Source organism: Danio rerio, chromosome 19 (assembly GCF_052040795.2).
Source record: "Danio rerio strain M-AB ecotype USA chromosome 19, GRCz13ab, whole genome shotgun sequence".
Classification (NCBI taxonomy): domain Eukaryota; kingdom Metazoa; phylum Chordata; class Actinopteri; order Cypriniformes; family Danionidae; genus Danio; species Danio rerio.
The window spans coordinates 34,373,546-34,399,307 of NC_141039.2; the positions used below are offsets into that span (position 1 = coordinate 34,373,546).

Consider the following 25,762-nt stretch of genomic DNA (forward strand, 5'->3'; position numbering starts at 1 on the left):
AATCCTGCTGGATTCATTCTGCCTCTCATTTATTTACATACACTGAAAAACATTACACTATGTAAAACTTAACTATTTTAAATTATTGTATTTATTTAGCTTTTATTTTCTGAATGTATAATTTAACTTATTATTTATTACTTTATTATACTTATACATTAACTAATACAATTTTATTTAATTTAAATAAAAAAATATTTATTGTGATTAAGAAAAAAGTATATTCACACAAAGTAAAATATTGTTTAAAATAGAGGCACTAAATAATATATAATTCATTTAAGATATAGAATTTTTACATTTATCTTTTTTAACCTTAGATTAAAGTATAATCTTGCTTTGATAACTTAAAATATACTCTAATATATTACAGCTAAATTTATAAATTACCCTCAAATTATAGTACTGACTTAGTTGAAAATGAAAAATGTAACTTAATTTTAATCATAATATTTATTCTGCCCTAGGAAAAAACAACAGAGCTCAAAGACAAAATATTGTATTTATAGACCATAAATTAATTGAATTACTTTGGATTGACTTAAAATAAAATCCAAGTTAAGTTGTTCTTTGGACTAAACTATAATTAAAACATATAATGTTAGTCTATGCTATTGCTAGTTATTTTATTTTATCTTAATGCGATTAAACTATCTGCTGGTGTTTTCAGTATAGCTATAAATATCGTGAAAGATGATAACAAAACAAAACTCACATAAGAAATACATAATACTGAAAGCACATACAGTAAACAGTCCCTTTTTTTCCATGTGGTCACCGTACAGAAAACTGCTGTTTTAAAGTACAAATAATCTCATCATTCATTCATTTGGCATTAGGCTTATTTCAGAGGTGGCCACAGAGGACTGAACCGCCAACTATTTCTAAAGCTACTCACTGAAGGTAAGCAGGGCTGAGCCTGGTCAGTATCTGGATAGGCGACTACATGAGCAAGGTTGCTGTTCCATAAAGAGTAGTAACCGTGGTGTCATGGCCAAATTTTCTCTTGGCCCTTAACCATCATGGCCTTCTAATCATCCCCATCTTCAGAACTGGCTCTATTACCGTCTCTCCACTCCACCCATAGCTCCTGAGGCTGCCGTGGCATCATGCAAGTGGATGCTGCACACTGGTGGTGTGTGTGGTGAGATCCCCCTCAGGATTGTGAAGCGCTTTGGGTGTATGATACATGATAAATGTGCTATATAAATACACATTACTGTACATTCCAGCAAATGTTTCATGCAGTGGACGCCCTTCCAGCCGCAACCCAGTACTGGAAAACACCTATACACACATTCACACACACGCTTATAATCTATGGCCAATTTAGTTTATTCAATTCACCTATTGCGCATGTCTTTGGACTATGGGGGAAACCGAAGCACCCATAGGAAACCCACGTGAACACAGGGAGAACATGCAAACTCCACACAGAAATGCCAACTGGTCCAGCCGGGACCTGAACCAGTGACCTGCGTGCTGTGAGGTGACAGTGCTAACCACTGAGCCACCATGCCGCCAGTAAAATATAACTTTTTGTCAGTGTGTTGTGCAACAAACATCCAACAGAAACACTCACACACTCCCAGTAGTGAATCCAGCCATAGGTTAAACCAGTTACTCAAGCAGACTGTGAGCAGCAGTCACGTTATGTAAGTCGCCAGAGGGCAGGGAGAAAGACATGCATTGTAAACACACACACACACACACACACACACGCATTCTTTATCTAATAGCTGCTACAAGTAATGAAGTGTGTGTGTCTACGCTGTGTGTCAAGTTCAGGTTCCCGGGCCTGAGCTGCAGGAACCTGATTTATTGTGCTGGATGATGTGAGACTGGCCCACAACTGGCAGTCTGCCATAGGGGGAGCCCTTGACCTAGAAACTAAGGAACAAAAAAATAAGTTAAAGAAAAGTGAACACACTGTGACAGCCTCTAAAAAAAAAAGCTCCATAATTCTTTAGGAGCACCAGAGCTCTGGGAGACTGGATCAGTGCTGTTTATCAGACATTACGTTGATTCACGAGGTTTCCTCCTGCATCTGGCTTGCTTGAAATATGTTGAGTGTAATGCATAGATCTGAATTAAGAGACACTCACACACGGGTGTTTTTTTCTCTACAGATGAAAGCTCATACAGTGTTTTCCTCTGGGAATGTGATGGAGGATCTGCAGGCTGAACACAATGAGATCATGTATGTATGAATTCAGTCATTCTGGATGTTTACAGCACATTCAGCTGACTCTCAGTGACTTTACATATTGTTCAGTGACTCTCTCTGAGACTTTATACTGTAAATAAGAAAAGACACTCCAGAATGAGCCAGAACTTACAGTTGAAGTCAGAATTAATAGCCCCCTTTGAATTAAAAAAATAATAATTTCCCAAGTGATGTTTACCAGAGCATTTTCACAGTATGTCTGATAATATAATTTTCTCCTGGAGAAAGTCTTATTTGTTTTATTTTGGCTTGATTAAAAGCAGTTTTTAATTTTTTGAAATCCATTTTAAGGTCAAAATTATTAGCCCCGTTAAGCTATTTTTTTTTCTTCGATAGTCTACAGAACAAACCATCATTATACAATAACTTGCCTAATTACCCTAACCTGCCTAGTTACCCTAGTTAAGCCTTTAAATGTCCTTTTAAGCTGTATAGATGTGTCTTAAAAAATATAATCATGGCAAAAGTCAAATAATTCAGTTATTAGAAATGAGTTATTACAACTATTATATTTAGAAATGTGTGGAAAAAATCTCTCCATTAAACAAAAATTGGGGCAAAAAATAATGAGAGGGGCTATTAATTCAGGGGAGCTAGTAATTCTGACTTTAACTGTGTAAACGACATTGATATCCTCTTTTAACATGTTTTCATTTATAGCTTTAAGACCTTATTTTAAAAGTGTAATATTAATAATAATATAAATGAATACATTTATGAGTAAAATAATAAGTAACATATTGTTATGAATATGTGATAATACAAATAAAAAAAATTAAAATATATATTAATAATAATAATGTCAATAAATAAATAAATAAACAAAATAACACATATATATCATATTATTCTTATTGTTTTTAATAATAATAATAATAAATCATATAACCAAACAAAATCCGCGTTTTACTGAATGCTTACTTTTTAAATGTAACATATTACAACCTTAAGCCTATCTTAAGCTATTAAAAAGAACCAAAAAAATAACGTAACACATACTTTAATATACAAGGTAACCAAGTAACACTTTTTAAAAAGTTACTTAACACAACACTGAACATAATACAGTATTGGGCAATAATATTGTCATTTGTAAAGTTATACACTGTTAGACAATTTGCTGTATTTTTGCGGTAACTTAGTGGCAGCACTGTTGCCAGCAGGTTACCACGACTTCTCCTTTACAGTAACTTACTGTACCTGTAAATGTGTTTTAAAGTAGTAGGGTCTTACCACAATTTAATTTTACAGTAACATTGCCTCACTGCAATGTCTTTTTATGCTAAAATAAATTTTACCATTTTTAAATTTTACAGTATGACCATTTTTTACTGCAATTTTACTGTAATTTATTTACAATTTACAATAGCAGTACAAAACCTTTATTTTTAGCATTTTAGCATTTACTACTAACAACAAGTGTTGATAACGTACAGCAGTGTGTTAATTATTCATTTTTATTATCCATCCATTATTTTCCTTCCACTTAATTCATTTATTCATCAAGGGTCAATACAGTGGAATGAACCGCCAACTATTCCAGCTTATGTTTTACAAAGTGGATGCCCTTCCAGCCAAAACCCAGTTTTGGGAAACACTAGACTCTCACATTCACACACGCATTCATACGGCCAGTTTAATTTATTCAATTTATCTATGGCTCATGTCTTTAGACTGTGGGGGAAAGTGGAGCACTAAAAGAAAATCCCACAGGAACATGAGGAGAACATGCAAACTCCACACAGAAGCTCCAACTGGGCCAGCCGGGACTCGAACCGGCAACCATATTTCTGTGAAGTGACAGTGATAACCACTGAGCCACCGTGCCACCCCCATTGTTATGTATCAATTTTAAAGAGTCTACAAAAATTATTTTAATTTATCAATTTATTTAAAATACATTTTTGATAAAATATGTTAATGAATGTTATTTTCATGAACTGTCTCATTTTTGTCTTCAACTACAGTAGCATTACAGTAAAATGACCTACAGTGCAGGGCATATTAATTACAGCGGTGAAATGTAAAGGATGCATGTGGTATTTTACTGGGCATTTTTTGCAGTAAATAACTGTCAAACTGCGGCAAAGTCGAATAATACATCATACCTGTCAACCCTCCCGGTTTTCCTGAAATTCTCCCGTATTTTACAGTTTTATCCCGCTATCATCCCGTAAAGGTATTTTACCATATTTCTTCCTTATTTTCTGTCTTTCTCTGAAGGGTGGCAATAAACATTAAAGAGCCAAGCCTCTCTATGCACAATCCATACCGCCAAACCACCAGGGTCTGCCCATTGCTCATGAATGTGAGTCTGTTCTGTGCTTTAGCTTTGTTAATGCATGAAAACACTTTGAAATGAATATAAAAATGGCGGAATTCCCTTTCTCTTCATCTCCCCTTCATATGCAATCCTCAAAACATTCATATAGCTGTGCGTGACTGTCAGCTGTTGCGCAACATAGTGATAAACAAACGCTGTTTCCCAAACGGATTCTATACACGCGATTTAAAGGGGAGCGAAAGTCTGGGTTTTGGGTGCATGTTTGAATAGACTTATACACATAATTAATAATAATATCTCAAGATGTCAATCTTGGTGGGATTTTTTTTTCAAACACAACTAATTTTGTCCTAAATGAGCATACAAAGTTAGGAAAGCACCAGAATGCTTTCATTATAATATTAGATGTGTGCATTTTTAAAGTGAAACCTGTTAATACATGTAATCAAACGAAAAAAAAAATACAAGTGGTTCAAGGGAAACCCTTATTATGGTGGGCATATCCCTTATTTTCACATTCCAATGTTACCAGGTATGCAATACATTAGTGCATTTAATGCATTAAAACAGTACATTTAATGCATTAAGTGGAAGAATCAATTAAGTTTTTCAGAATCATTGGTTCAATTTTCTAACCTCTCTCTATAAAAAAATTATTAGATTTAAAATTACTTCTATTTCTGTCAACACTTAACATATATAAACCAAGCTGTGCCTGTCATTGAAATTGTCTGGGATGCTCAAAATGGAAACTGAAATATATTAGAGCATTGTTTTGGTTACGTTTTTTTATCCAAAGACAGAAATGTTACACATTCGTACCTTCACATGATCCACTGATTCTCTCTTCAAACGATAGATTGAGATCATCAGGTCTGTGTGCCATTCCATCTCTGATAGGAATGAATGATTAAGATGAAAAATGTGAAGCTGCGATATAGACAAATTTCCCACGTCTTCTGAGAATTCATTCAGACAGCCAGGTAGTAAAAAAAAAACACTCTGCAGATCCATGCTAATTAACAATCAGCTCTTGAGGAGTAGAAATCTGAAAAGAGAGCCGATGCTGAGTTTCTGACGAGAGTGTGTTTGTCTGTCCTTGTTTTAGCTGTGACTGAGCTCTGCCTTGACAGACTGAATCAATGTGACTGGCATTGATTTTGTGTAGTAGCACACTTGGGACACATGGACTGGACACTGTGATGTGTAGTGCTGTGTACTGGAACACTTGTATTATATTGCATATTAAAGTCATAGAATATTCTATGAATGTTTCAAAACTAGTCAATGGCGTCGGGCATGTTTAAAAGCTCCCCAACTTGTATTGTATGAACCAAAAAAAGTTGATAAAATTGGTTAGTGTATAATGAATTAAATTTTTGTCAGTCTGTTGTTCTGTTTTTAGATAATCTGAAATTATCACTACTTTTATAGTGAAATATTTTATAATGCTGTTTAAATGAAAGAAATTTAAAATATTTAAATGCTATATCTATATCTATATTTATTAACAATATTCCAGTTTGTGATTATTTTCCATGAGAAATCAGTCCCACAAAAAAAAAAAAAAAAAAAAATATATATATATATATATATATATATATATATATATATATATATATATATATATATATATATATATATATAAAGTCAGAACAACAAATGTTTGTTTGAACAACAAATGTTTATGTTAGTTTAGATCATTTTAATCAGTTAATCAGCTTTCAGCTAAATATAATTAGTTATACAAAGTTTAACTTAATATGTTTAGTAAGTTTGACAGATGTAAGTTGGGATAACTAGAAAACGTTCATTTGAATCAATTAAAAAGATTTAGGCTTAATTTTTTACAGTGTATCAATGGAGTCAAAATTATTAGTATAATAATTAATTATTTATTAAATATTTCACAAGTTCTGTTTTATGAAGAAAATATATTTTTCAACATTTGTAGACATAATAATTATAGTCATAAAAATTGAAAAAATTCCATGACAACACAATATTTTACTCGCTATCTTACAAGATAATGGTCAGCTTAATGTACAGTTTAAAGGCTTAATTACAGTGATTACAGTGGGTAAAATAAGTATTCAACACATTTTAACACCATTTTTCTCAGAAAATAAATTTTTAAAGGTGCCGTTGACTAGAAATTTTACCCAGATGTTGGTAACAACCAAAGAAATCCATATATGCAAAGGAAACAAATCTAATTAGTTTAAAAATAAAGTTATCTATAATAAAATGAAATAATGCAGGAGAAAAAAGTATAGAACACATGAAGTAAGGAAGGTGTAGAAAGGCAGTGATAGCCCAGACAACAGCTGAAATCTCTCAGTAGTTATTCAGCAACCCTCTGCCCTTCCTCAATGTAAATTAATATTAGCTGCTTCAGTCCAGCATCTACATTAGCAGGATGATGAAGATGAAACCAGGGTGGACATTTTAGCAAGACAATAATCCAAAACACATCGCAGGAAACTCAAATGCTTTCAGAGAAAAAAAGATCAAGCTGTGGAATGGCCCAACCAATCACCTGACTTGAATCCTATAGAAAATACAAAATAAAGGTCAGATTTGATAGGTGAGACCCACAGAACTGTCAAGATTTTTTCACTCTGTTGAGGTCTGTGAAATACTCACACCAGAGCAATGCATGTGACTTCATTCTCCATATGAGAGGCGTATTTAAACTGCCATCACCAAATAGGGCCTTTAAAGTATTAAATACATTTCAGTAGTTCAGTACTTTCTCCTTGTGTCATTTCATGGTTATTACACATCACTCATTTTTTGTATAATGCAGCATTTTTTTATGTTTGTATTGTTTGGGTTTTTACCAAAATATGTTTTAATTGTTTGTCAACAGTTCCTTATAAATGTTATTCCCAGTAAAAAAAAAAAACATGACATGTTCAATACCTATTTTCACCCACTGTGTTACAGGAAATACTTTGGAAATTTCCTAGCTTTGTTAAAAATCACTTGTAAAATACTTGCAAAAGAATATTTTCACAGGAAAGAAAATACTCTACTGTACAACCCTGTAAAAGTATAGTTGACTTGTTATTTGTAGTTTATAATCCATCATGCATGTATGCAACTTTCATATCCATTAGAATAATGCCCATGATCAACTTCGTATAATGCATGCACGGTATACAACATTTTTATCCATTGGTGGGATGCATGTATTCAACTTGCTTTCCTCACATTACACATGAGTTCAGCCCGTAGACCTCAGTCAGTGACTCATGGGCACCTCTGCTAAAGTGCTGTTTACAGTGGCCACTGCGAAAGCTGATTCCCATTTTGTTCACCGCCTGCCGCTATTTCACTCATCCATAATTCAGCCACCCCCAGATCGACCCCTAGCTCTTTCATAGGAACACACTCTGCATGCTGTAGCACGCTGATGTCACTGTGCGTATATGCGTGTGTGAGTGACGGGGAGTTAATGTATCTTCAGGCCTGCTCTCTCCAGTTGTCAATATTTAACCAGCAGCTCTCCCTCTCAATCCCTCGGCTATTTACTCCCCTTTTCTGGTTCTTCCTCGTGTTCTGAACACAAGATTTCTTGCTTTTTCTCCAGTAGCTCTCGTAGAACTGTCATTTATGATTGCATTTCAAAACTGAGACATGGTTTTACAGTGCAAGGTTCATCAGGGCAAATTGCTCTGCCTCTGATATGAATTTCCTTTACAACTGATGTCCAGAGCTCTATTATGTGATTGGATAATGTTAACAGATTGACCTGCAAATCAATTCAAAGCCAGAGGTCAAGGTCTCAGTCTCAGATGAGACACATTCAGGGCCATTGCAGGGTTGGACAAATTCAAAATAAAAAAAAACTACTCTTTTTGAACCATAAATGTGAAGTTTTATTAAATTTGCAGTAAATAGAGGAAGTAGAATTGTAGTATGAATTGAAATTCCAAGAAGAGAAGCCACATCTAAGACTTAAACAAGGCTGTATGGCTATCAAAAGCAACCATTTCTTTTTGAGTAGGCCTTTCCTCTGTCAATCAACTGGTGTACAACATGTTTTTCCATTAACCATTTTTTAATTTTCACGTGTAACAGAGGCCAGCTGGTGAGTGCTTTGAAGGTAAACCTCCATCCCTTGATATATCAAGAAGTGCTTAAGGGGCAGACACTAGAGATTGTGGTCTTAAGCCTTTTCGTTAGAGTACCTGTCTGCCATGCTGGAATTGCCTGTTCAAACCCTGCTCGTAGAGGGCATGTGGGTGTCAGAGGGGTTTCATTGGTGCCATGACCCAAATGGAAATTAGGCTCAAAGCTGAATTATCCTTCTGTGTCAAGTGACCATAACCCACGGCGCATGTCTCGCATTTATACTTCTATGTACTGTTTGTGTTGCTCTGCAATACTAAGCCCACACACAGCCACAGCTGTGTCACCCTGCAGCCCAAGACTAGTTACTTACTAAAGCTAAGCAAGCCTGAGCCTGGTCAGTACGTGGATGGTAGACCACATGGGAAAACTAGGTTGCTGTTGGATGTAGTGTTAGTGAGGCCTGCGGGGACGTCCTAATGCCCCAGTGTAGTGAAGGGGACTCTACACTGTCAGTGGGTACCGTCTTTCTGATGAGATGTTAACCTGACTCTCTGTGGTCATTAAAAATACCATGGCACTTCTTGTAAAGAGTTGGGGTGTAACCCTGATGTCCTGGCTAAATTCCCTCCATCTGCCCCTACCAATCATGGCCTCTCAATTATTCACATCTTCTGAATTGGCTCTGTCTCTCCCCTCCCCCAATAGCTGGTGTGTGGTGAGCGCACTGGCACTATTGTACTGTGGCTGCCGTCGCATCATTCAGTTGGATGCTGCACACTGGTGTTGGTGTGAAGAGATCCACCTTTTCATTGGGTGTATGGCCATACACGATAAATGCGCTCTATAATACACATTACATTCCAAAATGCTTGCTGGCAGTAAGGTTTCTATGTTTCTACTTTCCCCTGTGTCAAGTTTGTTTACACCGGAAATGCCTGTAACGCTACCTTACTGTACAAGTAGCTCAAACTTGCTCATTCAGAGGTGGGAACTGAAGAACATGCAACAACTTTAATCACGAAGTAAACCCAAAACAAGTCTCCATATGGAGCTCCTCCACAGGACCCAACATTTGTTAAACACTTAAACTCCAACAGGCTTCCTCTTCTCCCATGGCTCTCGACCTAGTCAACACTCGTCAACGCTACCAAGCTGACCAATCACATGTGCGCACCAGGGTCGGTGTCAGCTATGGCAAAGGGTATGTGACTGTGCGAAGGCTGCACAGGACCATATGTAAGCACTCGATGCAGAAGTATAAATCAGCCTATAGGGGTTGAGTGTACACTAGAGGCTAGATGGTGAGTGCTCTGGGGTAAACCTCACTACCCTGATCTCAAGAGGTGGCAGACACTGGAGGATTCACAGTCTTCAGTCTCCATTGCTGGAACTGCTGGTTCGAGCCCTGCTTGGAGTGATGGGTGGGTGCTCTGACCTGAAAAGGAGAGAAGTTTAGGGGATGAGAATAAATGTTGGATTTATACTTCAGCATCGAGCATACGTGTATGGTCCGGCGCAGCCTGTGGCTGTCACCAACACTATGTTACAACAAAACATATCGCAAGCTCTGTGATTGGTCGGTTTGATAGTGTGACAAGTGAGGGCAGTGCTGAGAGCTGCAAGCCTGATGGAGGGAGTGTGTAAAAGTGTCAAGTCCCATGAAGAAGCTCTAGATAGAAACCTTTGTTTTGTGTTTACCTTATGATGGTTGTTGCACGTCTGCCAGTTCCCGCCTCTCAAAGAAAAACAATACACCCGCAAAGAAACTCGACACAGAGGAGCCTAAAACCAGACTGCCAGGTAGCGTTTCGGAAATGTTATTGCAGAGCAACACAAACAGCAAGTAGAAGTTTAAATGCATGACTACACGCAAGGCATGTGCCATGGTTCAAGGCAATCACTCAATGCACAAGTACAAATCAGCCTTAACATTTACATTCAGTCATTTAGCAGACATTTTTGTTCAAAGCGACTTATGGCCCGTTTCCACTGAGGGGTACGGTACGATACAGTTCAGTTCGGTATGCTTTTATGGCCATTTCCACTGTCAAAAGGTACCTAGAAGCGAACCATACCATACTTTTTAGGTACGCTTTGCAAAGTGTACCTATATAGCATGACAAAAGAGAACCAAAAGGCAGAGCTAGACGGCCACCTGAATGCTATTGGTTTACAAAGAAACGTCACTAGCGTGTAGCCAGGTGAATTAAAATACAAATGCTCCGCCATTTTTACATACACAGCTGGGACTTTACACCGTAATAATATATACATATAGTAATGAGCCATGGTTGACCCGAGTTTAAACAAACCTTGTTGTTGTCTTGATAAACAGCTACAAAGCCAAGAGGTACATAATCGGTCCTGTTGTTGTTTTACGAGGCTGTCTAAAAGTGTAATCGGTTTCACTTTCTACAGAGAGCTTGTGTACTCACCGCGCATCTATATTTAAAATAACGAACGTCTTGAGCTGATGATAATAACGTGCTCGTAATTATTGAAGTGCTTCTGACATTCGATCCTCTCAAAAACGGACAAGTGCAAGAGTGAATCGCGAAAAAACAAGGAGCAAATTTTTTTTTCAGCAACCTTAAACACAAAAAACTTTCTTGTTTAACTTTTATTATCACCTTTTGGACTAACATGTACTCGAAATGACAGAATAAAGATACAGATGAGAGGTTTGCTCTGACTGTAGGCTATATGTTGTGTGTTTTATTTAAAGCCAAATAAGGACTAAATGTATGTTGTGTGTTGTTGTTCTGTAATTGGTAACATATCAGAGACTGTAAGGGTCTGTATGTGTTCATATATGTTGTATTTATTTATTGCTGACGTAGGCTAGTTTGCATCATTGATCTGCAGTTATAATCAAGTTATGTTTATAGAACAGTTAGTAATGAACATTTATATACAATAATTTATTTGTATAAGGCATCTGTTTTGTGAGAAGTGCTTTTCATATGGAATGATCCGTACAGCTTTACTGTAGACATTTCCTCAAACGAGATAACAATGACTAAAACGTTCTGTCGTACACCACGCCCACCATTGGTACCCTTTTGGCAGTGGAAATGCAAGCCTGATAAAGGTGTCCTGTACCAACCTGTACCAAACTCCATTACGGACCGACTATAACAGAGGCCAGCTAGTGGATGTTGTGAGGCCAAACCTTGCTACCCTGATCTCAAGAGGTGCTGTTGTTAGAGGGTACAGTTATTTGCCTCCTCAATAGAGCACCCTCCTCCAAGGACAGAATCATCATCCCGAGCCCTGTTTGAGGGGTTACACATGCAAACTGTACACTGACCCTTAAAATGATATTTCTAGGTAAATCAATGCATCCAGTATGGATACATCTATTATTAAATGATGCAATAGCAGGGGCTAAACGTGCATGTTAGCAACAATCTACAAATGCTAGATCGCTGTTGATCGTGACAGTAACATTGTGTCTTTATATGACAAAAAGATAAGATACTGTATACAAGTCGACAGTATAATCAGTATAATCGAGCACATTGCCATGTCAAAAGTACAGTATTGATTACTCCCAGAGTAAAGCACACATCACTTCTGCTTTAGCATCTATAGATCTGGAAGATACATCGGCATTATCTCTCTAACGACTGAGACCCATTGATTTAAGCACTGTTGGAACGGCAAGGCTCCTCAGCCAGCCTCATTTCCATGTGTGTTTGCTTTCAGGGCATTTACCATCCATCTGAAGAGCCCCTCGTAATCTCAAAGGGGAAAGAAAACTGTAAAGGGTGTTTATAGTCTATACCTCCTGGGTTTCTCTCTCTTATTCCCGCCTTGTGCGTATGATAAGTGGAAGATGAGTTACCTTTGATCTGTTGGGTTATGCATTATTCAGATGTTGTCGCCTGCTCTCTCTATCTGGCTGCGTGACGGAGTGGGGAAAGATTTTCCCTGACTCTGCATGTTCGCATGGATTTTCCGACCACTAATTAAGGCTAAACTCGCTAAAGATCACATTAGGCATACCAAGATTAGCGTTAATCGCTCTGTTTCAAACAAGTTGATTAAATTGGGTGCTTAATAGCATGATAATAACAGTCTTCTTGTCCAATCTGGGAACCACTTTGGAAGCATGTGTAAATTCACTGCATGCAAAAGCCCCAGATAACTTGAATGTTTGATCCATGACAAAGTGTACAGATCTACGCTGGAATGCGGAGAATGGCAGGGATGTGAAATGCTAATGTGAAACGGCATGTGATGCTGAGGTTGACACTACACTATCATCAGATAAATATCCGCTGGGGAATCCCAACTCTGTCTGTGCCTGCCCGTCTGCTCGTGCCACAAGCGACTGAATACTTTAGACATCAGATTGAGTATAACAGATAGCAGTGGTTCTAAACCACCCATTTGCTTTATTAAACCTAAAAAAAAACCTAAAAAAAATTTTCTTTCCTTTAAGACAAAAAACAACTGCCATGTTTGACACACAATGCTAGTATTGAGATGGACACAGCTGTCTTAAAGGGTTAGTGTACTCAAAAATGAAAAGGATGTTATTAATTACTCTCCCTCATGTCTTTCCAAATCCTGAAACCTTCATTCAGTTTTGGAATTCAAACTGAGATTTTAGGTTAAATCTGAGAACTCCCTCATCCACCATAGACAGCAAGTTCATTCAAAGTCGAGAGAAATACCAAAAAAACATCTGCAAACTCACTATATGCCTTCAGTGGTTTAATCAGAATATTATCAAATACAAACAAGACTACATTTGTGCAAAACAAAAACAACTTTTTTCAACATTCTCCTCAGTTTAGGAGAGTGACACTAAAGAGAACTTTATTCACACTGTTGAATAAAGTTGCTCTTTCTTTTGTGTGTATCATAAAGTATTGACGTAAGTTCATCAAGTTTTGATTGAACCACACCATACGGAAATCTGATATATATATATATATATATATATATATATTTTTTTTTTTTTTTCAGTGAATATAGACAGTATATTTTGGTGCATTTAAACTAAACAGTGCAGAGAGTTTAATCAATGAACATCATTAGCAATAAAAAGGTATTTAATATTTAATATATTTGAGCAAAAAAAAAAACACTCAAACTACCAAATTTAATTAAAAAATGTAAATGTTTTTTATGTTTAACATATTCATTTGGGTGTATTTTTGGAAGACAATCTTAAGTTACCTAATGCACGGTATTTACACAAATATATAGAGTGTATAGCAATACAATTTATTTTAAAAAATGATATTTTGACTTAAAATATGTAGTAAATCCGTTCCTTTTACTTACTTGACTTCTTAAAAAAAGCAACCCAGTCTGTTTGTCAAAAAAATGTACCGCTTTATATATTTCTGCAGAGAGCCAAATTCGTCCCAGGAGGTACTTTTTTGCAGTTTTCGTGAATGCCCCAGAGAGCGATGTGTACGCTGAAGGATTCGGATTCTATTTTCAGAAGCCACCAAACAAGGTCAGAGGACACGGAGACGTTGAGTGGAACTGACCGATTGACTCATCCACTCTTTTCCTTCCCTAAACCCAACCAATAGTGTTTTCAAAAGCAACAAATTACCCAGCCATCCACTTCCCAAAACCAAACCGACAGTCTTAAAAAGCAATCCATAAAAAAATCCCTCGCCTAATTTTTACCACGTTTTCAGATTTGATCACATTCTCATTCTGTTATTTACTTGTTTATTTGATTTTTTTTGGTATCTGTTTTTGTCTTACCTGCTTTCTGGAACTGTTCTTCGCTGGACTCAAACCCCGTTGTCGTGCTCAAGTTCGCCAACGTACATGGCGAGCAAACTGGACAAACTGGTAACAGCGGGAAAGCCATGCACACGGAGGTAAGCGGTCAGCTGGTAAGCGCGAAAAGGAACAGCATCATACCACCCCGTAGCATTCGTTTTAAAGATGAAATGCAGCCATGCGTACTTCTGGCTACATAATTCGCAATCTCCAGAAACTTATATAGGGCTACGCTTCAGATGTTGCAACCAAGTGATTTTCTTAAAAATATTAAGAAATGAACTATGTGCATAATTATAAACAATTACGTTAGGTCTACTTAACAGTTACAAGTTACAACGGGTTTACTTACTAAAACAGAAGCATTTTAATTCATGGTATAAATTCAATAAATGACTGGAACATTCCTCAGAGATCTTTGCCAATACTGACAAGATAGCATTGCTGCATAACAGTTGCTGCAGATTTGGCAACAGATTTTGGAGGATACCTGACTCTAGTGAAATCTGTCAATTTGTCTCAAAACAAATTTGAGATTACTTGAGATTTGTGACATGTGTTATCCTGCTAGAAGTAGACATCTCAAGATTGGCTCTCTGTGGTGACTGAGTGATGGACAGCAGCAATACTCAGGTAGGCTCTGTTAGTGTTAAGGGGCACAAAGTGTCCTCTATTATAGTGTAACTCTATTATACCACCAGCAGCCTGAACCATTAATACAAGACAGGATGATTCTTGTCATTTATGCCAAATTCTGACGTTACCTTCTGAATGTTGCAGAAGAAATCAAAACTCATTAGACCAGGGAACCGTTTTCCTTCATCTACTGATTGTTATTTTTTTTTTGAGCCTGTGGGAGCTGTAGCCTTAGTTTGCAGATCTTATCTGACAGGAGTCTCACCCATCTGTGTTTTGCCTTTGCCATTGAAACACCTACTGTTTCTCCTCAGACAAATTTGACTTCTGTGCTCAAGCATCTTGTGCATTAATGTAATCTATCATCTAGTTACTAAATTTGTGGTACCTTAAAAAAAAATCTCTGGGATCTAATATAAAGTATTTTAAGATGGCTATACTGTACAACACTACATCTCTACACAATTTGTAAGTTAAACCAACATCAAAGTAAATTCATACTATATATAAAATGACTGGTTCTGTATTTTGAAAGCATTACACCATAAAAATGTTTTGATTATTACTCTAAAATAAAAAACTGTAAAAATGCTACCACATAAACATGTAACCTGGTTAGCAGCAACTTAATGTATTAATATTAAGTAAACATTGTTCTATTGTGAGTGTGCCACACACAGATGAGTGCTTACCTGTAGAAAACACACACTTGGACCCCCTAACACTAGCACTTAATTTTCTGAGCACTAACAGTTCCTTTGCTCAATTAGCACTTCTTGTGTACGTACATTGCATCTTCTTGTTGAGTCACTGAATGCCTCCTCAATTGTAAGCCACTGTCAATTGATTTTCCATGCAAAATTCCCTGCATGACACTTCACTTTTGATGCTTTTTTTAAACATGGTTAATTTTTTTTCAAACCAGTTATGTACTTAGAATTGTATGCTACATCTAACTTTGATGTGTGTCAACATGATGATGTTTAGTGAATTAAACTTAGCGTTGTTTGTATATAAGTTGGCTTCTCTTTTCTGGAAAAAAAATGTTAATGAAGAGCTTATTCATCAAATGTCTGTTTCATCACCAAATGCTTATGGTCGCCAACCTGATTTCACCTTCACCTTCTACATAACATAAATATATATATATATATTTCATATCATTTTCATCCGCTTTCCAGGGCTGGGTCGCAGAGGCAACAGTCTTAAAAGAAAACCCAAGACTTGGCTCTCCCCAGACACTTCCCCAGCTCCTCCGGGGGGATTCCGAGACACAGTCCCTCCAGGATGTGTCTCACCTGAGGCCTCCTTTCATTGGGACATGCCTGGAGCACCTACCTAAGTAGGCGTCCAAGAGGCATCCTAAACAGATGCCCGAGCCACCTCAGCTGAAATCTCTCAATGTGGAGAGGCAGCGGCTCTACTCCGAGCTCCTCCTGAGTGACAGAGCTCCTCACCCTATCCATAAGGGTGCGTCCTGCCACCCTGCGAAGGAAACTCATTTTGGCCACTTGTATCCGAGATCATGTTCTTTCGGTCATGACCCAAAGCTTATGAGCATAGGTGAGAGTAAGAGTAAGAACGCCTTTCGGCTCAGCTCCTTCTTTACCACAACAGACCGGTAAATCGACCGCATTACTGCTGCCACTGTACCAATCTGCCTGTCAATCTCACATTCCATCCTGCCCTCACTCGTGAACAAAACCCCAAAATGCTTGAACTCCTTCACCTGGAGTGAGGACTATTTTCCAACCTGGAGATGGCAGACCATCTTTTTCCGGTGAAGCACCATAGCCTCGGACTTGGAGGTGCTGATTCTCATCCCAGCCACGTCACACTCTGCAGCAAACTGCCCTAGTGCATGCTGAAGGTCCATGTTCGATGAAGCCAACAGAACAACATTTTTTTGTGAATAGCAGAGATGAAATCCTGTGGTCCTAGAACCGGACCCCCTCCAGCCCAGGGCTGCACTTCGAAATTCAGTCCATAAATATTATGAACAGAACTGGTGACAAAGGGCAGCCCTGCCAGAGTCCAACCTACACTGGAAACAAGTCAGACTTATCGCCGGCAATGCAAACCAAACTCCTACTCTGTTCATACAGGAACGAGACTGCCCTTAACAGAGCGCCTCTGACCCCATACTACCAAAGCACCTTCCACAGAATGCCACGAGGGACATGGTCAAATGCCTTTTACAAGTCCAAAAAACACATGTAGGCTGGTTGGGCATACTCCCATGAACCCTGGAGCTCCCTGGTGAGAGTATAGAGCTGGTCCATCATAAATATTAACTTTTATCATTCATTCATTAATTTTGGCTTAATCCCTTATTTATCAGGGGTTGCCAGAGCGGAATAAACCCCCAACTATTCCAGCATGTTTTACACAGCTGATGCCCTTTCAGCCGCAACCCAGTACTGGGAAACACCTACGGTATACACACTCATTCATATACATCCTCATGCACTACTAGGTGTTTACCAAATTCACCTATACCGCATGTCTTTGGACTGTGGGGGAAACCGAAGAACCCAGAAAAAACCCACGCGAACATGAAGAGAATATGCAAACTTGAACATGAACATTCATTCATTCATTTATTCATTTTCTTTTCGGCTTAGTCCCTTTATTAATCTGGGGTCGCCACAGCGGAATGAACCTCCAGCTTATCCAGCATACTGTATGTTTTACGCAGCGGATGCCCTTCCAGCTGCAACCCATCTCTGTGAAACATCCATACACACTTATTCATACTCATACACTAAGGACGATTTTAGCCTACCAAATTCACCTGTACCACATATCTTTAGACTGTGGGGAAAACCGGAGCACCCGGAGGAAACCCACGCCAACGCAGGGAGAACATGCAAACTCCACACAGAAACGCCAACTGATCCTGCCAAGACTCGAACCAGCGACCTTCTTGCTGTGAGGCGACAGCACTACCTACTGCGCCACTGCATCGCCAACATACAAACTTCACACAGAAATTACAACTGACCCAGCCGGGGCTCGAACCAGCGGCCTTCTTGCTGTGAGGTGATAGTGCTAACCACTGAGCCACTGAGATAGAAATGTATCACAAACACAAAATATGTATTATGTCATACTACAATGGCAAGACAAAATAAATACACAACTAAATCCACGGATTTATTATATTCAATAAAAGGGAAACTCTTAAGCCATTTTGAAATTCATTATGACATAAATAACAGCTGTTTAAATAGGCGGAAGAAACGTATAAAGCAAAGATCAGAGGAGAGAGTGTTCTCTGGCTGTAGATGTAAGGACATTGCTCAAGATAAATCCTTTAGCACTCTTTATTTGTTGAGTTCATTTAAGTGTAAAATAAACTCGGGGAAGAGTGTGCAATAGCAAACGCCCACGCATGCATTTGTTCTCATGTCTACAGCTTACAAATGCTTATGTTGTGCAAGTGCAGAGATCATCCACACAGACGTGCTCTGAAGTCCAGCACATATTGACAGATGGATGCGCAGCGTTGTGAAAAATGCAGACGGGCTTTGATTTAGTGATGCATTATCCGCTATCACGACAAGACAATCTCGCATTCAATAAATTATTATTACAGTGGAAACTCATAAGGAGCTCTGAGAGAGATAGAGAGTGAGGGCTGATAAGGGAACATTTTCCCTGTCAAGTTTGTACGACAGATGAATCTAATTTAGCGAGACTTGTCTTGTGTGGGCAGTTTCTGTTTGCTGAACCTCTTCTAATATAAAGTTTTCTCGCCGATACTGTAGGAAGAGGAGTTATTCCTTTTCTGCTGTATTGCGGGGACTTACGTAAATCAGTCACTGTTTTTATGCTAGATTATTTTTCTTTGTTATGAGCAGTGGTGTAAAGTAACAAATAACAAAAACTCAAATTACTGTAATTGAATAGATTTCTCAGAAATTTTATTTACTAAGTAGTTTTATTAATGTGTACTTTGACTTTCCCTTGATTACATTTTTAGTGGAGTATTGGTTCCTCCACTACTTTCCTTCAACCTGCAAAATCTTTACACGCAATGACCCAGAGACTGTTTTGATCAGGGGTGTCTAAACTCAGTCCTGGAGAGCCAGTGTCCTGGAGAGTTTATCTCCAACCCTGATTAAACCTACCTGATCCAGCTAGTCAAACTCTTACTAGATATACTAGAAACTTCCTTGCAGGTGAGTTGAAGGAAGTTGTAGCTAAACTCTGCAGGACACCGGCCCTCCAGGACCGAGTTTGGACACCCCTAGTTCAGATCCATGTCACTGATGAGAAGATGACGGATGTTTACTGTATGATCACCGAAATGGCCTTAAACACCCAGCAGGGACAAGACGTCAACATGAAATCTGATTGACATTGTATCTCAATGTCGTGGGGACGTTGCATTTTGTTTGGAAACGAAAATCGGGTTGACGTCAGAACCCAACGTCAGGCCAAAATCAATGTCCAACGTCCAACCTAAACTCAACCAAATATCAACATGTAACTATTTTACAGCTTGAAGCCGTGTGGATGTAATGACGTCTATCAGATGTTGGATTTTGGTTGCTGTCAGTATTTGACGTCAGTATTTGACATAAATATGATGTTGGTTTAAGATGTTGGCTCGACGTTGGATTTTGGTCACTTTCTAACAAAACCTAAAATCAACCAAACATCAACGTTATTTGACGTCGTTATTGGACATAAAAATAATGCTGTCCTTAGATGCTGGCTAGACAATGAATTTTGGTCACCTGACGTTACAACCTAAATCTAACCTAATTTTAATGTTGTTGTATGCCAGCTGGGCAATAGCAACAGTAAATGCACTACAAAATGTTACGTTTACACACATCCACAAATTACATGTGAATGCATCAGCATTTTTACGGCGTAATACTCACTACTCTTGAGTACTTTTGAAAGGTCTACTTTTTACTCATACTTTGAGTAATATTTACAAAAGATACTTTTACTCTACTTGTGCTACATTTTGAATCAAGTAATGGTACTTTAACCTAAGTATGAATTTTCAGTACTCTTTCCACCCCTGCTTGTAAGTGATATTTGTTAAATAATGTTGTTGGAAAAAGTATTGGCAATTGTTAAAGGCATACTTATGCCAAAATTTTACTCAACCTGTGCTTGTTTCAAATGTTTATGAGTTTCTTTCTTTCAGAACGAAGATATTTTGAAAAATGTTGAAAAAGATTATTGACTTTCACAGTATTTGTTTTGCTTGCTATGGAGGTCAGTGGTTACAGGTTTTCAAATTTTTTTCAAAATATGTTTCTTTGTTTATTCATCAATCATTTTCTCTTTGGCTTAGTCCCTTTATTAATCTGGGGTCGCCACAGAGGAATAAACCACCAACTTATCCAGCATATGTTTTTACGCAGCCGATGCCCTTCCAGCCACAACCCTTCACTGAGAAACATCCACAAACACCTATTCACACACATACATATGGACAATTTAGCCAATTAGACAATGAGACCATTGCTTTAGGTTAACAATAAATCTGACTGAACATTTATTAAAGTAGACCTACTCAATTTTGTATTACACAGAATAATGTGTGTCGTGGGCAGCACGGTAGTGCAGTAGGTAGCACTCTCGCCTTACAGCAAGAAGGTCGCTGGTTCGAGCCTTGGTTGGGTCAGTTGGCATTTCTGTGTGGAGTTTGCATGTTCACCCCGTCTTTGCATGGGCATAGTATATGTGTGTGTGAATGGAAGTGTGTGGGTGTTTCCCATTGATGGGTTGCAGTTGGAAGAGCATCCTCTGCGTAAAACAGATGCTATATAAATTGGTGGTTCATTCCACTGTGGCTACCCCAGATTAATAACTGGGGTAGCTGAAAAGAAAATGAATGAATCAATGTGGGTCAATCATCTTTTAAACAGATATCTTACAGTAATTATACAATTCAGATTAAAATTAAAAATAATAATGGTATAAATAAAACTTTAATAAATTAAATATAAATAAATAAAATGTATATTACAATAAAAATATTTATATTATAATTAATAATATAGATATAATAAAAATCTCAATATTTAACTGAAATGTTTATCTGCCAAATCAAAGTTTTGTGATATAACTCCCAAAAACTGATATTTATGAATTTATATTTCACCATAAAACTAATAGTAAAAGTAAATAACTAATACTTTATTTTTAACCGTAAAAATATGTATTGTTGAAATTAATACTTGAATTATTATTTTGTATTATTCACATATTTGTTATATGCAAATAAATGTAAAATGGAAAGTTTACATTTTTAAAAATGTAGAAAATGAAAAAATCATTTAATGATAATAATTTTTTTGTCTTGCAAAATCTAAATATTAAAATAAATTTATATTTGTAATTTGAAAGCTTGCTATTAAAACAATTGAATATATTTTAAGAATTATATATTGATGCAAAACGTATATATTTTCCACACCTTTCACATTTTACTAAACTTTAGCATGTAGACTAGAGTAAACGAAATGGACTTTTTTTTATTATAGCTACCTTGCTTCAGTACAAATGTCTTCCAACACCACCCCCCCCCCCCCCCCCCCCCAACTCTCTCTCTCTCTCTCTCACTCTCTCTCTCTCTCTTTCTCCCCTTGTGGCCAGTAGAGGGCAGACGCCTTGATAAAACCTGTACAGGAATAAATAACCCACTTCCATTACCCTCAGTTTGCACACGTTCTTGATTCTCTGACAATCCCAAACTCTCTGCAACTTGGAGACAGCTGCGGCTGCGAACATAGAGCGAGGAATAAGGTATGGGAATCAACACGTCCTTCCATCATAGTGAATACAACTTGACAAGACGCCTGCCGAGCGTGACTGTGCTTGCAGGCGGAGATGACTGGCATAAAGTGCGTGGCTGATATACAGATGAACATCTGACATGCCAGGGGAAGGAGTGCTGAGCTCGCCGTGTGTTTGTGTGTGTGCGTGGATTTGACAGTCAGATATAGTCTCAGTTTGCTTGGGTGTGGTGCGAAAACAGGTACAGACAACTCGGTCTGTCGGCATTCGGAGAAAGTGAAATGTTAAACATGCCGTATCCCTCATTTTCATGGTGAATAAAGCTGCGTGTATTTTTGGCAGGCAGGCGGTGTGTGTGTGTGTGTGTGTGTGTGTGTGATCTGGCATGTGGATGTGGGCTGGAGAAGCTGTGGTTCATCATTAGGGCAGTAAGTGTAAACAGCAGCAGGGCCCGCAGGGAAAGGCCTGACTTGCCCTCTTTACGCAGATCAATAACCCATCCATAGAGAGCAGGCCCGATACTCACTCACAACACTTATCCTTAGCAACTGTACTTCAGGTTAGTGCTGTGGGTTTTCTGGACCCATTTTAAAAGATGTTATTTGCTTGTTTGACAGGATAGTCACTCTTAAAGTATTTAGAAATCCTCAAATTCTTGTGTAGAAGACAAGAAAACTAACAGTATTGGGTAAAGTTAATTTTGAAAGTAATGCAAGGCAAGTTTATTAATATAGCACATTTCATACACAGTGGCAATTCAAAGTGCTTTGCATAAACATGAATAAAAGAAACAAGTACAGGAAAATAAAAACAAATAATAAAAACAGAAAAAACGATCAAATGTGTCATAAAAGAATGAAAAAGAAGAGAAAAACAGAAAAAAATGCGATCTGTTGGACGTAGCACAGTGCTTATTCAGTAAAGGCACAGCTAAACAAATGTGTTTTCGGTCTTGATGTGAACGTGCCTAATGTTGGAACACATCTGATCATTTCTCGAAGCTGATTCACCCTGCTTTGACTGAACTCTTGGAATTTCTAGTTTATATGATCCTCAAGATCTGAGTGATCTGTTAGGTTTGTATTCATAAAGCATATCTGTAATGTATTGAGCTCCTAGGCCATTTAGTGATTTATAGACAAGTAATAAAACTTTTAAATCTATTCTGAATGTAACTGGGAGCCAATGTAAAGACCTGAGGACAGGTGTGATGTGCTCTGATTTCCGGCTTCTGGTCAGAATCCTGGCCGCAGTGTTCTGGATGAGCTGTAACCATCTGACTGTCTTTTTGGGAAAGCCAGTGAGGAGGCCATTACAGTAATCCACCCTGCTGCTGATAATGCATTACAGTATTAAGTTACTTCCCCAAAAAAGTAACTAGTTGCGTTACTTGGTTACTTTTTATAGAAGGTCTAGGTTACTTTTTTGTTGGTAGCTGAGGTTTGATCTCTTTTAGAACTTTTTTTATTATTCTGTCTGTTCCCATGGGAAGTGAATTATCTCAGTGGGAGCGTTATTCAACATGGGTATACTGCATGTTCATATTAGTTCTGCAATTTATTTTGTAAAACCTAAATAATTAAACAAAAAATTTACTCACTTTACATTTTTAGCTATTTTTGCGCAAGATTTAGTAAAAAATCTGCAGATTTATGCGGAATGATTTTGGGAGTATCGTAACTAAAAAAACTTAATATATGAAATAAAAATAATACCTCCAATAACATTTAATTTTAACAATGCAAATCTAATAGGATCCACTTAATTGGCAAGTCTCTCATTTAATATATCTACCAAAAGGCAACATATTACTTTACAAACTGTATTGTAAATAAACTTTTTACATTTGTTTATAATGTTACTGAAATTCATTTAAAAAGTATAAGTTTAACCACATTTGCACAAGGAATAGACTCGATGGGTTAAAAATCTACGGAAATTTGCCAACTTCTGAGCACGTAGATTCTGTGTGGACCTAATAATAAGTAATACTTACAAGATGTAATAATAATAAGGGATGCTCTGATCAGGATTTTTGCAGCCAATGTTGAGTTCTGATTGTGTGTCATGGTGATTGGCCGATACAGAGTACCGATTCTGATGGTTTAAGCTTTACATTACTTTATATATATATATATATATATATATATATATATATATATATATATATATATATATATATATATATATATATATATATATATATATATATATATATATATACATATATGATAAAGTGGAGATCTCTCCTTTAGCATGTTGGATATATCCCTTAAACATGATTGAAGAAGCTTTACAGAAAATTACAGATAAAACAGATAATAATATTTTTTGAAAACATTCCAAATGATGAAAGAAAATCAACATGAAGAAAAAGTTTGGAGCGCATATTTGATGCATAAGAAGTTCAATTGCAGACCTATACTCTAAATCCATTACGTCTTTCCTAAAAGAAAATAGGCCTATAAACTACTGTTTATTGCAACAAGAATATTACAAGTTATATTATTAAATATATTAAAGTAAAAAAGTTTTAATAAGTTTTACTTTTTTTCCCCCTGATATTTAGAGCCAGGTTTTAGTGAACTTGCAATAGTCAAAAACACAAAACTTTCAGTTCACCTCAAAAAGGCCTAGATACAAGTGTATTTGCAAGGCCATTCTAGTATTTTGCTCATCTCCAACTATTGATAGCAGCAGAAAAACCCCAGGACAGCTGCTGTGTTGGGAGCGCAGAGATCACTCATGCCCACACACATCATTCACTGCTTCATGTGTTGTAGCACTGCTGATGAGTGCATGTGCCACATGCTCTTTGTGTAAATTCGTACACAAACACTTGGGATCAGTTTATGAGAGTACGATCAAGTCATGAACTGTGATTATCTTTCTATACTGATCTCCGGTAGATCGATCAGTGCATCCCTGATAATAATGTTTATTAATAATAGAGTAATATAATGAAGTAACTTGCATTACTTGTAATGTGTCACCCACAACACTGCTAACTAAGCTTTTTTACTTCCCTATTTGTGTGATCCAGTCAGAGGACGTCTACAGGGATACTAAAGGGATAGTTCACTCAAAAATTAAAGTTCTGCCATCATTTACTCATCCTTCGAATTCTGAGTTTCTTCTACTGAGCAAAAATAAGATCGTTTGAAAAATGCTGGTTTTTGGGACCCATTGACTCCCATAGTTTTTTTTTTTTCACGGTATATATTCCTAGTCTTCATCCAAAGAAAGAAATTCATAAAGGTTATAAACGCATGAGTGAGCTAGCTGACCCTTTAATGACTCACATATTGAAATCGCTAACGATTCACTGATTCAAAAGATTTGTTCAGAGTGAGTGGAAAGCATGTTCCATTCGGTAGGGCCTATCCCTATGCCCTAATCCTATTGAAGGGATTACCCTTTGTAGTGACAGCTTTAACGGGATCAGGGCATAGGGATGAGCCCTTCTGAATGGAACACTCTGTTTGACACCAAATTTCTTCCCTATACTGAAAGGATCTCATGGTTAAAAAAAGGTTTTCTGAAATTGCAGACAAAAGCCTAAAATCAGAGGCAAATCGGTGCTTGTTCACATGAACAACAATCACACAGTGTCTGTGAAATACCTGTCTGCAATTTAATATCAAGCTGTGTAAATGAGTTCTGACTGAAAAACACATCAGCGATGACCAACAGCCAGTGAGAGAGCAGGATACATGTCAGTGGAAAGTTCGGGGAGGACTTCTAGAACAAAATGTCAGAATAAATACGCTTTACAATAAGATTAAACAGAAACAAAGCAACAATTGCTTGATCGGCTGCAGCAGCATATTGCAAAATTATTTATTAACCAACTATTTTTCTTTCTTTTCACAACACACAGTTCTTGTACCCTAAATCTCCTCCATAATCTTCCTTTCTTTTTGCCCTTTCCCTGTAAATCATCGTTTGGCACACTGACCATTTATATATCCTATTATTTTACAATTTTATTTGTTTTATAGTCATGTAGT

At 37.3% G+C, this 25,762-nt stretch overlaps 2 protein-coding genes across 2 annotated transcripts in view; one reads left to right on the top strand and one right to left on the bottom strand.

Moving 5' to 3' along the window:
- The window catches only part of hpca (hippocalcin), an 802,490-nt gene that overhangs the window by 309,240 nt on the left and 467,488 nt on the right, over window positions 1-25,762 (bottom strand). The window lies entirely within an intron of this gene.
- The window catches only part of atxn1a (ataxin 1a), a 214,356-nt gene continuing 210,271 nt past the window's right edge, over window positions 21,678-25,762 (top strand). The window contains exon 1 of the mRNA XM_087294499.1: window positions 21,678-21,761. The gene's annotated coding sequence lies outside the window, so the exon portion shown is untranslated. The remainder of the gene's footprint in view (window positions 21,762-25,762) is intronic.